At 42.1% G+C, this 14,213-nt stretch overlaps 1 non-coding gene across 1 annotated transcript; it reads right to left on the reverse strand.

Moving 5' to 3' along the window:
* Window positions 1-13,948: 13,948 nt before the first annotated feature.
* On the reverse strand, window positions 13,949-14,054 carry LOC118483040. The gene has a single exon (XR_004869498.1). It is a non-coding gene; the product is annotated as a small nucleolar RNA R71 (small nucleolar RNA).
* Between the last annotated feature and the right edge of the window lie 159 nt (window positions 14,055-14,213).

Genomic DNA, 14,213 nt, shown 5'->3' on the forward strand with positions numbered 1-14,213 from the left:
TACTTGGGTGTCTTAATTAGGGCTTCCTTATTGACTAATTATTGTCCTAATTATTGATTTTAGTGACAGTTGTTACATGAGGGCATGGAGGGGAGTTCTTAAACCAAAAAACGCCCAGAAACTTCACCAATACGTGTGGTCTAATAAAAGGGTTAAATGGATCAATGGGGGTTTGTGTGTTAAGCCTTTTCAATTATATTTCTTTTTTTTACTCATTAAAGTTATATACAGGTTGACGGGTCAACTTGTTTAATCAAATGAGTTAAGTGGTTTTTTTTTGCACACCAACAACCAAATTATCTTACTTTTATGTTCTAGATCCTGTCAAAATTGTCAACCCTGTTAGGGTGAACGGGGTGAAAGCGGTAAAGGGTGCGGTGAACACCTTTACTGTGCGAGAAACACCGCCGCCGTCCCCTATCACCGTGCGGGGCACTCTCAAATCGGGGACTCTTCACCGCACTTGTATATGACCGTTGGATTGAAGATGACCGTTGGAACATGCTTTTTAACGGCTATAATGCCGTTTAATTAAAAAAACAAATAAATAAATACATTATAAATATTACCATTTTATATTCCATTTTACTCCCAATTCACATACTCTAAAAGCATACCGTGGATAGACAAAACAAGGACGATGACAAGAAAATATATTGGACATGTAGTTTTTAAATTTTTTATGGTTTTATTTTTTTAGTAGGTTTAATTTTATGTAATGTTTTTTCTTAATTTAGTTAATGTAATTTAGTTAGTTTAATGAATGTTTTTTTTAATTTAGTTAATTTAATTTTAGTTAGTTTACATAGATACATACATACATGAAACAACTCTTCACTCATACTCTAGGCCCATTCCTTGGGGCTTATCTCCCACACTAGATGACGTGGCCGTCTACGTGGTGGATTATCCCCGAGTGACTATCCTCATCCACACCTAATAGCCTAAGAGCCAATATGGGAATAACTCACTTGGTAAAGGCATATGTCTCTTAGAGGTGGGGTCTTAGGTTCAAATCTAGACAAAGAGTGTAATTTAGAATAATTATTGATTTCCATTGGCGAATGCAAAACCTTTAAACACCTTGGGAGAAGGAGGTCTTGGGTTCAAGTCCTACAGACAGTAGGGAATAAAAAAAATTTGCCGTTAAAAAAAAAATGGATCAATGGGGGTTGGCGTGTTAAGCTTTTTCAATTATATTTCTTTTTTTTATCATTAAAATTAGAGTTAAATGCTTGGTTGGTCCCTGTGGTTTGCAAAAATTTCACTCTTGGTCCTAGTGGTTTACTAATTACACGCGTCGTCCTAAAACTTGTCAAAAATGAACTCGGTTGGTCCCCAACCCTAACATCAGTTAAATTTCTCAGTTAATTATGTATGAAATGACTATATCACCATTGAACAATTAAAAGAAATAAAAAAAATATATAAAGTGCAGATTATCATCATCTTCAACCTCATCATCTCTTGCATTCGAGCCTGACCATATTGTAACTATGAGAATAAAGCATGTAAAATTACTTCTGTGTTGTTTGTGAAACATTCAAGATGTTGCTCTCTTTAACCACAAAATTATTTCAATCGCCGTTTTCTACTTTTAGGTGATTCACATTTTCAGATTTCTCAGTATGATTCACATTTTCCAAAAGACACTTCCTTTTTCTTCGACTCCTCAAATTTCTTTCGGTATTCCTCTTCTATTAGCTCCCGACAAGGCAAACCTAATGTTTCTACCTGTGAAACGATCAAATATCAACAAAATCTAATATATAAATCATCAAAAGAACAAAAAACACTAATTTTTTTAACAAAGCAAAAAACAAACAGGATCTATACCTTTGGCATGAGAGGAGCCACATCCCAGCCCAAATGCTGTCGTTTTCTCGACCTGAGATCCAACTGACTCATCGGAAACTCGGTAACACGTTCCATCTCCATAATCGGAAGCGATTTCACCGAACGAGCTTGACGATTGATCTATAGAAGTTGTTTATGTTTTCTGAATGGAGATTTTGAAACCCTAATTTTATGATAATGTAGATCTGTGAATGACGAAATCCTAATATTGACCAACCAGAATAACTTCTCGATGGATCTCTGATCGCAGGGTCTCCAACCATCTTCGAATTTGCATTCACAAGTAAACCCTAAAGTCGATGTTGAGTTCGCCCTTGCTCCGATGACCCCCTGATTGGGCCAACACGACAGAATCGAGTAAGTAGGGGTGGCTGGTGGTGGATCCTGACGGGGGTGGCAAACGGGTGGTGGTAGTCGGCGCATGTGGTGGTGGCCGGTGGGTTTAGTTAGAGAGAGAGTTGAGAAAGTTGAAGAGAGAGTGGGTGTTTGGGTTAGCTTATTTTGAAGGAGGTGGTGGTGTTTGAGTTTTCTGAGGGACAGAGGTTGAAGATGATGATGATCAGTGGGCTTTATATATTTTTATTTCTTTTTTAATTGTTTAAGGGTAATATAGTCATCTCACACATAATTAACTGAGAAATTTAACTGATGTTAGGGCTGGGGACCAACCGAGTTCATTTTTGACAAATTTTAGGACCACGCGTGTAATTAGTAAACCACTAAGACCAAGAGTGAAATTTTTGCAAACCACAGGGACCAACCAAGCATTTAACTCTTAAAATTATATACTTGGCGGGTCAACTTGTTTAACTAAAACAAGTAAAGTGGTTTCTTTTGGCACACCAACAACCAACTTATCTTGCTTCTATATTCTGGATCCTGTCAAAATTGCCAACTCTATTAAGGCTGAACGGTATAGGGGACGTCCCCGGTACGACGAGGCCCGACACCACTACCTTCTCCCGGTCCGTCCCGTCGCCTCCGTCGCCCCATTGCTTCTTGTGACGATCCTCCTTTTTTCTTATCCAACACAGATATACATACATGCATGTTGTATATATTAAGGGGCTCATCACCCACACCCTAGACCCATCCCTTGGGGCTTATCCCCCATACCCGATGACGTAACCATTTACATGGTGGATTATCCCCAAGTGACTACCCTCCACGCACCCAATATGTAGAGAAAACCTATAGCTATATATTATTAAACATGCATTCTCACGTTTCTTTTAAATATGTAGAGAAAACCTACACATAACATATTGAAAATGAGAGGAGGCCAAAAAAAGAATGCCAAACTGGAAGGATAGAGAGATGAGATGGGCCACACTCACTTGTAAAGTAGTTGGATTAAGTTTAGTTCATATCCATTATCCAACTTTGATATTTAAAATTATAAATTAAATCATTTTCTCAACTCAACCTTATTAAGTTTGCCTACATTAAGCTGACGGTGTAAGGTTTTCTTATTCTTTTAATGTTTCTGTAATTCATATGGTTTTTAAAGTAGTTATCATATATTATCAACTTTTACAAGTTTTTCTTATTTCTAGTTTTTTCTATTATTATTATTATTATTATTATTATTATTATTATTTATAAATTATTATACAATCTCTAATCACCATTTAGCAGTTAGCACCTTAAGCATCTACATACAATGGTTGGAACCAGAAACTTTTAACCGGAGGATCAATATATACGTAGACACACACTCATCCGCTAGTGTATAATAATAATAATAATAAAAATAATAATAATAATAATAATAATAATAATAATAAGTTTACCGATATAAAAGATTTAAAAAATTGAAACTTGATAAATTCATATTCTTGACATTTTCTAAACTAAATGAAATTTGTTAAATTTAAAATTGTTACTAGAACAAATTAATAAATCTTGACAGTGTCTAAACTAACTGAAAATTATTAAATTTATAAATTGCTCCTAAAAGATAGACCCACTTTAAAATATTATTATCATTGTTGTTTAATATTACACTTTTGAAAAGAAAGAGAACACACTATAACTATTTGACAGCTAATAGTGCTCAGGCTTTTCTTATTGGATGGACATCGTCTTCTTTATCCACTTTAATTCCACTTCATCCTTCTCTGTAAGTATGCGTATATCCGAATTACTCAAATGACCATTTTTTTGCCCTTCACCCTTCTTTCTTCTTTTTCACTTCATTTATTGCTCAACTAAAAATTAGGGGGGGTCATAATACGAAAGCCCATTGGATGACAGATTAAAGCTTGCATAGCCGGCCGGATGGTCAACGGACCCTCCTGACCCCCTTGTAGTTCCGCCCATGTCTACTTACGCAAGAGCATAAACTATTTTATAAATGCTATCTTAAGAACTTTGTTTAACATTCCATCCTTCATTTTATTTTAAGCTATTTCTACATTAAACACATCTCTTATAAACTTTGAATTATTTTTAAAATTTTAGCTTAGTTTATAAAAGACGTATTTAAGAGCTATATAAAAATATGCTCATCATTTAAGTAATCTTAAGCTTAGCTTAAACATGCATCACATTTTTTAACATTGATGTGTCTTATATATCCTGACGACGGGCCAATGGGAAGCCCCATTTACCCGCTTTGGGCTATCATCATGCAGGCCCAACAGGAAAAGCTCAACAAGAGTTTACCTTGCCCACTAAGGTTACCGTTATAAGCGGGAAAAAGGACCAGAGAAGACAGGCAACATTTAATGCTTGATTAGCAGAGGATCTCTTGCTGGAACTGTACCTCTTCGTCGGAAACATTAAATGAGACTATGATCTCACCGTTGGGGGTCAGAAACGTGTCTGAGCCCCCCGAAGACCATCAGAACCCATTGGATTGCCTCGTAAAAATATCTCACATGAAGGTTGAGGCTTGGTGGTTATATAAGGATGCAAGAAGAATGATCAGAGAGACGATCCAGGTATCTCATTTACTACCCTCACATTTACTACTCTCACATTAAATTCCGACCATCATTCCCACATATTTATTACAAGTATCACATTTATTAGATTCACACCTTAGAGGAAACATCCCGGTGATCATACTCATCGGGGTAAGCACCTCAACTCTTCCGGCAAGTTTACTTACTCTCACGTCGGAGCTTGGTCACGGATCCCCCCTCCGGGGTCCTCCGTGGCGAGGCTAACGGTTTGTTCTTTTATAGTAGCTAAGGTGAAGGCTCTTGACGTCAACGAAGATCCATCTAACTTCAGCCGGGATTTGGGTATTCGACATTGGCGCCATCCGTGGGACATCAGCCTGTCTGGTGTTCCCACATCAAACTCCGACGTTAAGAGTAGCTTATCTCACTAACAGCAACATGGCAACCCCACCCAACTCACGTGTCACCCAGACAGCACAAAATGATCTGGATAGGGTTACCGTGGAAGACATAACCCATGAAGAAGGCAACGAGAACCAGGTGGAAAACCCAGAAAGAACGGAGCATATCATGTGACACCCCAGGAAAATCAGTGAACAATACAGTTTACCTAGCTTCCTCAGTGAGTGCATACCAAATTTCGGGACGGAATTTCCAATTAGTTGGGGATAATGTGACAACTCGAACTTTAGACTTGCTTTGTGTAACGCTATGTGCATATGTGAACTAAATTATATGTTTGGATTGAATGAATGGTTGTTTATGTGCATTATGTGTGTATGTATGTTATGCGTTGCACGAACCCAAACTACACACTAAAACCCGATTGCACAAGGCTAACCGGTCACACAAGCCCGTTTGGGCCACACTTTGAAATCGGATCCATTAGGTAGCCGAGTGGGCTCGGCCCACTCCCCACTCGCAAACACTAAACCCTTTGGTAAGGGTTTGATTCTCATTGTTGTTACAAAACATAACACACACACAACCCTAGAAGCTCTTGCTCTCTCTCGTTTGCTTGGAACCCGACGACACACACACCCTTACAACCGAAGATCATTCTCATCCGGATCATCCTTGTTCCTTCTCCAATTCGGTTAGTATGATTAAGTGATGTTGTTGTTGTTGTTTGTTGAGGTGTTATAGCTAGTCGGCTTATATGTGTTTTGCAATAATAATCGGATTGTTGATATATGAAACTGAATGTTTGTTAATCGGTTAACATGTACGGTTATGATAATATTAATCCATTGCTATGTTCGGCTGTGATATGTTTCGGATTGCTGTAATCGGATATGATTGTTGTTGATGTTCATAAATCGGCTCATATGTTTGGTTAGGGCTCATGTATGATGTTCTTCGGTTTGATTTAGGATGATCATATGATTAAGTGGTACGAATATTGTCATTGTTCATGATGTTGTGAATTAGGGTTCATACGGATTTAGTGTTAAAAATCCTGTTTAATCGATGGTTTGCTAGTTGAATAATAGGAATTGTGTTAATTGATTGAATGATAATTCTGGTAACAATTGAATGTTGTAACCGATCTGCTTGAAATCAGGAAAACTGTTACACTTGGTTGCGACACAGATTGCGAGTCGAGACCCCATGATCCCGACTCGAGACCACAACAGCATGAACCGTAACCACGGTTGCGAGTCCCGTTGCGACTCGTAACCAGACCATGATGAACCGAGATCACCATTGCGACTCGTAACCAGCTGTTGCGACTCGTAATCTCCGGTTGCGACTCGAGATCGCCGGTTGCGACTCGAGACGAGTTAATGCACGTACACTGTTTGGGTCTTCACTGTCACGGGCCCAATCAATTGGGCCCAACGATTGGATTTGTGGACTGTTTGCTATTGGACTAGTGTGCATTTACTATTTGGGGTGAATGTTAATTGGGCCGGGTTATGTTGGGCCAAGATTAACACGCACAAGTGTGCTCTTGACTGCTAGTTGGACTGCTTATCTGTTTGGGCCGATTACTTGGACTCGTTACATGATTTGAATTGCTGATACGTGTACATGTTTGCCATGAATATACGTGCTATATACGAACCTGACTTGTGTAATAACCATGATAGGACGTGGTTGACCATTTACTAGCTTAACTGTACTTTTTGTGTATCTGCCGAGCAAACCAAGGTGAGTTCACACAGCCAAGGCATGGGATTCCCGGGTTGGGAATTGGGTTGTATATGTTGATATTGAAAGAGTTACTCGTACTTACGCATTCTCTAGACTATAGACCATCGTCCTCAGGTTAGTCAGGACACGTTACGTAAAGCCTACGTAACCCAGTATTTGCCATTTGTCTCCCGGGTCGGGAGGACACGTTGCGTAAAGCCTACGTAACCCAATACCATCTACTGGCTTCCGGGTCGGATGGCCACGCTGCGTAAAGCCTACGTAGCCCCCACGCGTACCATGTCCTCGGGGAAGGGCACGTCACGTAAAGCCTACGTGACCCTGTACGTATTCCTGTTCTCGGTAAAGAAGAACACATGGTTGGAAGTTAGTCTAGTAAGTACCGTTAATGAGAAGCCCTCATTAGCCAGGATAAACATGGGAAGCCCCCACCAGTAATATGAACACAAGGTTTGGGAAGCCCCCACCTTTAGTACACACTAGTATGGGAAACCCCCACTAGATATACGTATGCACTATGTTAAGAACTTACTTTCTGTGAACTCGCTCAACTAGTTTGTTGATTATTTGCTGCATGCCTTGCAGGACCTTAGGTATACTTGGAGCTTGCACAGGGAGGAGCAGGTCGTTGTGGGATACGGATCATGAACTTTATCTGAACTTATAACTATTTTGAGATTTCATACTATGCTTCCGCTACTTAAACGATGTTTGGTTTTGAAACATCAATCATGTCATGATGATTTACATTAATTACTTTTATTATTAAATGCTATGTTTGATATGATTGATGGCTTGATCCTGGTCAGTCACGCTCCCAAGCGGTGGTACTCCGCGGGTGGATTTTGGGGGTGTGACATATCACCCCAGATTTTGTGGCCATGCACAGAGAAAAGCTAACGAAGTGTCTTGAAGACTTAAAGAGACAAGAAAAGCTTGAAAGCCTCAGGGCTAGGCTTTCTTTTGACACACCTTCCAACCAAGAAGGGACAGACCTTCAGAACAAGAGCAACAGCGGTGATCCACTGGAAACATTCATGACTGCCCTCAGACAAATGTCCTCAGAAGAAAGGGAGGACCTTATCACAGGAAAGAAGTTGAAGGATAAAGGGAAGGAAAAGGACAACCAAAGTGATGATGGCCTAGATCAACCCTATCTACCACGAGACTTGGCTGAAGTCTCAAAGTTCACACGAAGGATTGCAGAAGCACCGGTGCCCCCCAAAACGAAGCTACCCCCAAACTTTGACCGTTAACGGGACAAGAGACCCTGAGGATCATCTGCATGCCTTCAGGGGAGCGGGGCAACTTGGGCGATGGTCCATGCCTGTATGGTGCCACATGTTTGTGCAAACTCTGACGGAGGGAGCCCGACTTTGGTTTGACAGCCTCCCTCCGGGGGGAATCGATAGCTATGAAGAGTTAAGCGAGAAGTTCCTCAGGAACTTTGGTCAGCAGAGAAAAGTGGTCAAGAATCCAAATGAGATCCTCCACATAAGGCAGAGGGACAATGAGTGAATAGATCAGTATATGGAGAGGTTCGTCAAGGAGAGCATGAACGGCAAAGATGTCCCGGAGGTCATGAAGATCAGCAGTTTCATAAACGGGCTGAAGCATGCACAGCTGTGTGAGAAACTGGGGGAGGAGTTTCCCCACTCATTCGACAACCTCATGGACAGGGTTAGAGCTTTCGTCAGGGGGAAGGACACAGTCAGCAAAGCCAAGGAAACGGACGTCACACCTCGGAGGATCACCCCGACTACAAAGCCTCCTGACAAAGGTACATCTTACTCCAGGAAACCCACTTTCGATAGAATGATGCATGACAGGATAAGGCCGTCATACTCCCCATATAGACCCCGGGGAAGAGGTCCCCCTCCTTACTCCGATAATTTCACCCCTCTCACCAAGACCCCAAGTGAGATATTGGCCACTGAAAGGGTAAAGAACTCCTTCCCGAGACCGCCACCCATAAAACCCGGGCCAAAGGCACAACCAAACGAATACTGCGATTTTCACAAAGGCTTTGGCCACAAAACCGATGACTGCATGTATCTGAAGAGAGAGATAGAAACCGCAGTGAAAACGGGAAGGCTGGCCCATGTGGTTAAAGAAATCAAAGAATGAGGGGGGGACCGCAAGGGAAGAGATGTAAGGGAGCCTGGGAGGGCAGATGTTGATATGATTAGAAGGAGGAATGAATTCGATACCACCTGGAGTGTAAAAGCCAGGATCCTGGGCTTCCCAGACTGCATGAAAGCTCCCATCCTTATGCCACACTTGGAAGAAAATGAAGTGCAACGACTTCCCCTAAACATCTCGGCCATAATAGCTGGTCACAAGGTGTCTCGAATACATGTGGACAGAGGGTCCGATGTCGAAGTGATATACGAGCATTGCTTCCTTAGATTCGACAGAGATGTAAGAGATCGGCTTGAAGAAGACTCCATCCCCTTAGTGGGATTCAACAACAGTGTATCACACCCCCTGGGAAAAATCAGGCACCCATTCACAGTTGGGGTAGGGGATCGGGTCCGAACGATAAACCTGACCTTCATAGTGGTCCGGGCACCCTCAAAGTACAAAGCAATCTTAGGAAGGCCTGGAATCGGGGACCTACAAGCACAGGCATCCACCCCCCACGGAGCTTTAGTGTTTCAAACACCGAAGGGTTTAGCCTGGGTTAAGTCCTCTTATGAAGTAATTTCTTCCGTGTCCGAAGGAAAGGCATCTGTGGAGCCCCAAAAAGGAGGGGTAGAAGAGTGGGTCCTTTGCGACAGGTTCCTAGAACAAACAATCAAAGTAGGAAGTCACTTAAGTGACAAATGCAAGAGTGCCCTGAAGGAGCTGCTCCTCCACAACATAGATGTGTTTGCATTTCAACATGGAGACATGACAGGGATCCCCAGAAGCTTAACCGAACACCGGCTCAACACTTACACATGCGCGAAACCGGTAAGACAGAAAAAGCGAAGCATGGGACCAACAAAAGAAGGGCTACTTGTGAGGAAACCAGAAAACTACTCAGGGCCGGGATAGTCAGAGAGGTGAAGTATCCGTCCTGGATCGCCAATCCGGTCATGGTTCAAAAGAAAGACGGGGGATGGAGAATGTGCATCGACTTCCAAGATCTAAACAAAGCATGTCCTAAGGACTGTTATCCCCTCCCGGAGATAGACGTCCAGGTAGACTCTTTGTCTCAGTACCCCCTGAAGTGCTTCCTGGATGCCTACAAGGGATACCACCAAATCCAGATGTCGATAGAGGGCGAAGAGAAAACAACCTTCATCACAGACGAAGGGACATTCTGTTATACCAAGATGCCCTTCGGTCTTAAAAATGCTGGGGCCACATATCAGAGATTCATGAACACCCTGTTTAGGGAACAACGGGGAAGGAACCTGGAGGTATACGTTGATGACATTGTTATCAAAAGCCTGACAGAGACGGCCATGATAGATGATATAGCTGAGACTCTCAACACTATGCAAGATGTGAATATGAAGTTAAACCCTGGAAAGTGCTGTTTTGGGGTAGAGGAAGGGAGTTTCCTGGGGGTAGTAGTCACTAAAGGAGGAATCAAAGCTAACCCGGAGAAAACTCAAGTTGTGGCCGAAATGCGATCTCCTCGTTCCCTGAAAGATATCCAACAACTGAACGGAAGGCTAATTGCACTAAACCGCTTCTTATCAAAGGTAGCTGACAGGACCCTCCCCTTCATGAAGGTGTTGAAGGACTGCCTCCAGACGAACAAGTTCAAATGGACCCTAGAAGCGGAGGCCGCCTTCCAATAAATGAAAGCTTACATCTGCAAGCTCCCAACATTGGCCACCCCAGTAACCGGGGAGCCCCTGCTCCTATATTTGTCCGCCTCGAAAACAACCATAAGTGCGGTCATGATGTAGAACGGGAACGGGAAGGGAAGCAGATCCCTATATATTTCATCAGCAGAACACTTAAAGGCCCCAAAGAATGCTACATGCCTCTGGAGAAGCTGGCATTAGCTCTTGTTTTCGCATCCCGAAGACTCAGGAGGTATTTCCAAGGGCACAAAATTACCCTGATGACCGATCAACCCCTTCAAAAGGTACTTAGGAGGCCGGAGCTATCGGGACGGTTAGCCAAGTGGGCTGTGGAACTGGGGGAACACTCTTTAGAATTTAAGCCCAGGACAGCCATGAAGGGGCAGATACTTGCCGACTTTTTAGCAGAGGTTCCCGAAGATGAAGAGAGGGAACTTTTAAAATAGGAAGCCTTGGAAAAAGAAGAAATAGAGAAGGAGGACGAGGCTGTGTGGAAATTACTCACCGACGGGGCCTCTAGTGAAGAAGGGAGTGGAGCAGGAATCACATTGATAAGCCTGACGGGTGGTCCGTAGGACAACCCTTAAAAGGCTTAAACTTAACGCACATTCTACATTTTATCCGGTTATTTGCGTGAATTAGGTAATCACAAGTTAATGGTGGTGCAGGTGTTAAAGTGTACAAGATGCAGCTTTTAGAGGGCTTAAAGGATGTTAGAGGCTGGCATGATCAAGATGTGTGAAAACAAAGGAAAATGAAGGAATCGGAAGCAAAAGATCACTCAGAGCCGTAAGCTACGCCACCAGGCCGTAGCTTACGGTCCCTATAACCTACAAGAAATGGGTGCCGTAAGACAGGAGCTAGGAGGCGTAGAAAATCATTGCTCGCCGTAAGCTACGGCAACCTGCCGTATCTTACGGCGCTGACTGAGCCTCGGAATCCACTGACCACCGTAAGCTACGGCAGGTGGCCGTAGCTTACGGCGCCGATCGAACCAAAAACGTAACTGACACATTAAAGAGCATTTTGAAGACATTTTATGATTGCTAATCATGCTTGGTCGGTTACTACTTGAGAAAAACGAGAGGGGAACTATTTAAAGGCACTTGGGAAGCTAGGAAAGAGATCTTTGGCATAATCTTTTCACTAGAATCATTGGGGAACAATCTTTGCATTATATTCTTGTCTTTGTTGGTGGAACTTGTGAACTTTGGTTATTTCTATTTTGTCATGATGTGTGTTCAAGCCATGGATAGCTAAACTCTTTATGGTCATCTTTTGTTGAAAGTTTGTAGAGACAATTTGTGCTTGATTTCATATTTCTAGAATGGTAAATTAAATTTATGTTTTATTTATCATGGTGTGTTCTTATTTGCTTGTAAATTGTTGATGCTTATGATTATTCTATTTTGAAACCATACGTTCTTGGTGCCGTTGGCAATCGAGATATCATGGGTAGAACTAGGATCGGGTAAGGGTCAATTGGTCATCGGGTAACAACCTCACGTTCTAGGAATCTGAGTACTTAGTTCCCTTTCATCACAACAAGTAATTGCACATGAACTATGTCTATGTAGTTCTTTCTAGTGAATGATAGCACAAATGTTGAAGCAAACCGGAAACTAAAGATGGTCACTCGTCTCTAATTGTTTACAACCAAAACTTTTCTTTTGCAATTTAATTAGTTAATCTTAGTTTAAAAATCAACCAATCAAACCCACTCTTGAATTTATTTTATTTGCAATTAGATTAAATAGTCAAGTTAGATATACACTTAGATAACATATATTCCACAAACTCCCTGTGTTCGATACCCACTTACCACTAGCTACTTAGTTGTAATTGGATTAAATTTGATTGTGACCACGACATCACGTCAAATTTTGGCGCCGTTGCCGGGGAGTAGTGCGCAACGTGTGTTATTTTTGTTTTTGCTTTAAGTTTGTTATTTTTCTGGTTTACGCGAGGTGTGTTAGTGTGCAGGTATTTACAGGTGCATGCGTACTAGGAGCTCTCACAAGCTATCACCATTGGCGTTTGATCCGGAAATCGAGCGAACTTTGCGAGCAAACAGAATTTTGCTAAGGGAAAATACAATCAATAGTTCACCAACAACACCAGTTACACCAATTCGATACATGGATCCACCACCACCACCACCCACTACGGGTGAATTTACCTCATCATTCATACCAACATCCACTCAACCTTCACCTAACACTACCATTCCACCAAATACTACCGAACCCACCATACCTCAACAGGTTACACCAACCAACACCACACAGCCCATTACTACCCAAGAAGAACCAACCGTCACCTTTAACCCTTCCACTACTATACCACCATTATCTCATTTTTTCCCGGGTGCGGGCCCATCATATTCGAGCCATACTATGGCACCAATTTCGTCTATTGTCCATGCTACACCGTATCGACTACCAAATCAATCGGGTTTCCAATACTCGACTATTCCATTTGGGCAATCATCGGGAATTCAAGGAGATGGGTATGATGAAGGTTATGAGGAATTTGAAGGTTTTGATGAAGAAGGATACGGTTATGGGGGTGATGGAGAGCAAGGGGAGTACGGTTATACGCAAGGCCAAGTACAAGTGATTTCAAATGTTGGTGGGGTTCAACAACAACTCATACCTCAACATATTAGGCCAAGGCCACAAGGGCCACAAATGCAACGCCCGGTTCCTTTGCAACAAGTTCGACCACAACAGGTGCAACCGCAAATTCAAAGGCCAATTCAACAACCAATCGTACCACAAGGGCCCATGCAAAGGCCAATGGGTCAAGTTCGTCCAAGAGGTCGATTTGGTGTGCCAAGGAGGCATCTTAGGGAAAATGCAAGGGGAATTGAAGCACATTTTAGACCGGTGATAACGCACAATCCTTCACCGGTGGTTATTCCTCATAACAACCAAGGGAGAACTTTTGAAGTAAGAACCAATTCGTTACAAAGTTTGCCGAAATATAAGGGGCTAGCAACGGAGGAGCCTTATTTCCATTTGGAAGCCTATGACTCAATTTGCAATACTCTTGGGAGTCAAGGTTTTTCGGCCGATGATATCAAGTTGGTACTATTTCAATTTTCTTTGGAGGACAAGGCAAAGAAGTGGTTCTACACTTTGCCTTCAGCATCTATTTATACTTGGGCGGAGATGCAACAAACATTCTTAGACGAATTCTATACCGCCCAAAAGACCAATGATGCGAGAAAAGGATTGAGGAGCTTTCAACAACAACAAGGCGAAATGTTCCATGAAGCATTCGAGCGTTTGAACATGATGATTAAAAATTGTCCACACCATGGGATTGAGCTTTGGGAGTTAATGAACGCTTTTCATGAAGGGTTGTGTGCCGAAGATGCACGAGATTTGATGTCCATCACAAATGGAACTTTTGGCACAAATTATGAGCATGAGGATTGGGAATTTTTGGAACAAATGGCGATCACCTCAAAGAGAAAGGCTCA

The sequence above is a fragment of the Helianthus annuus genome, chromosome 1 (genome assembly GCF_002127325.2).
Source record: "Helianthus annuus cultivar XRQ/B chromosome 1, HanXRQr2.0-SUNRISE, whole genome shotgun sequence".
NCBI classification, from domain to species: Eukaryota; Viridiplantae; Streptophyta; class Magnoliopsida; order Asterales; family Asteraceae; genus Helianthus; species Helianthus annuus.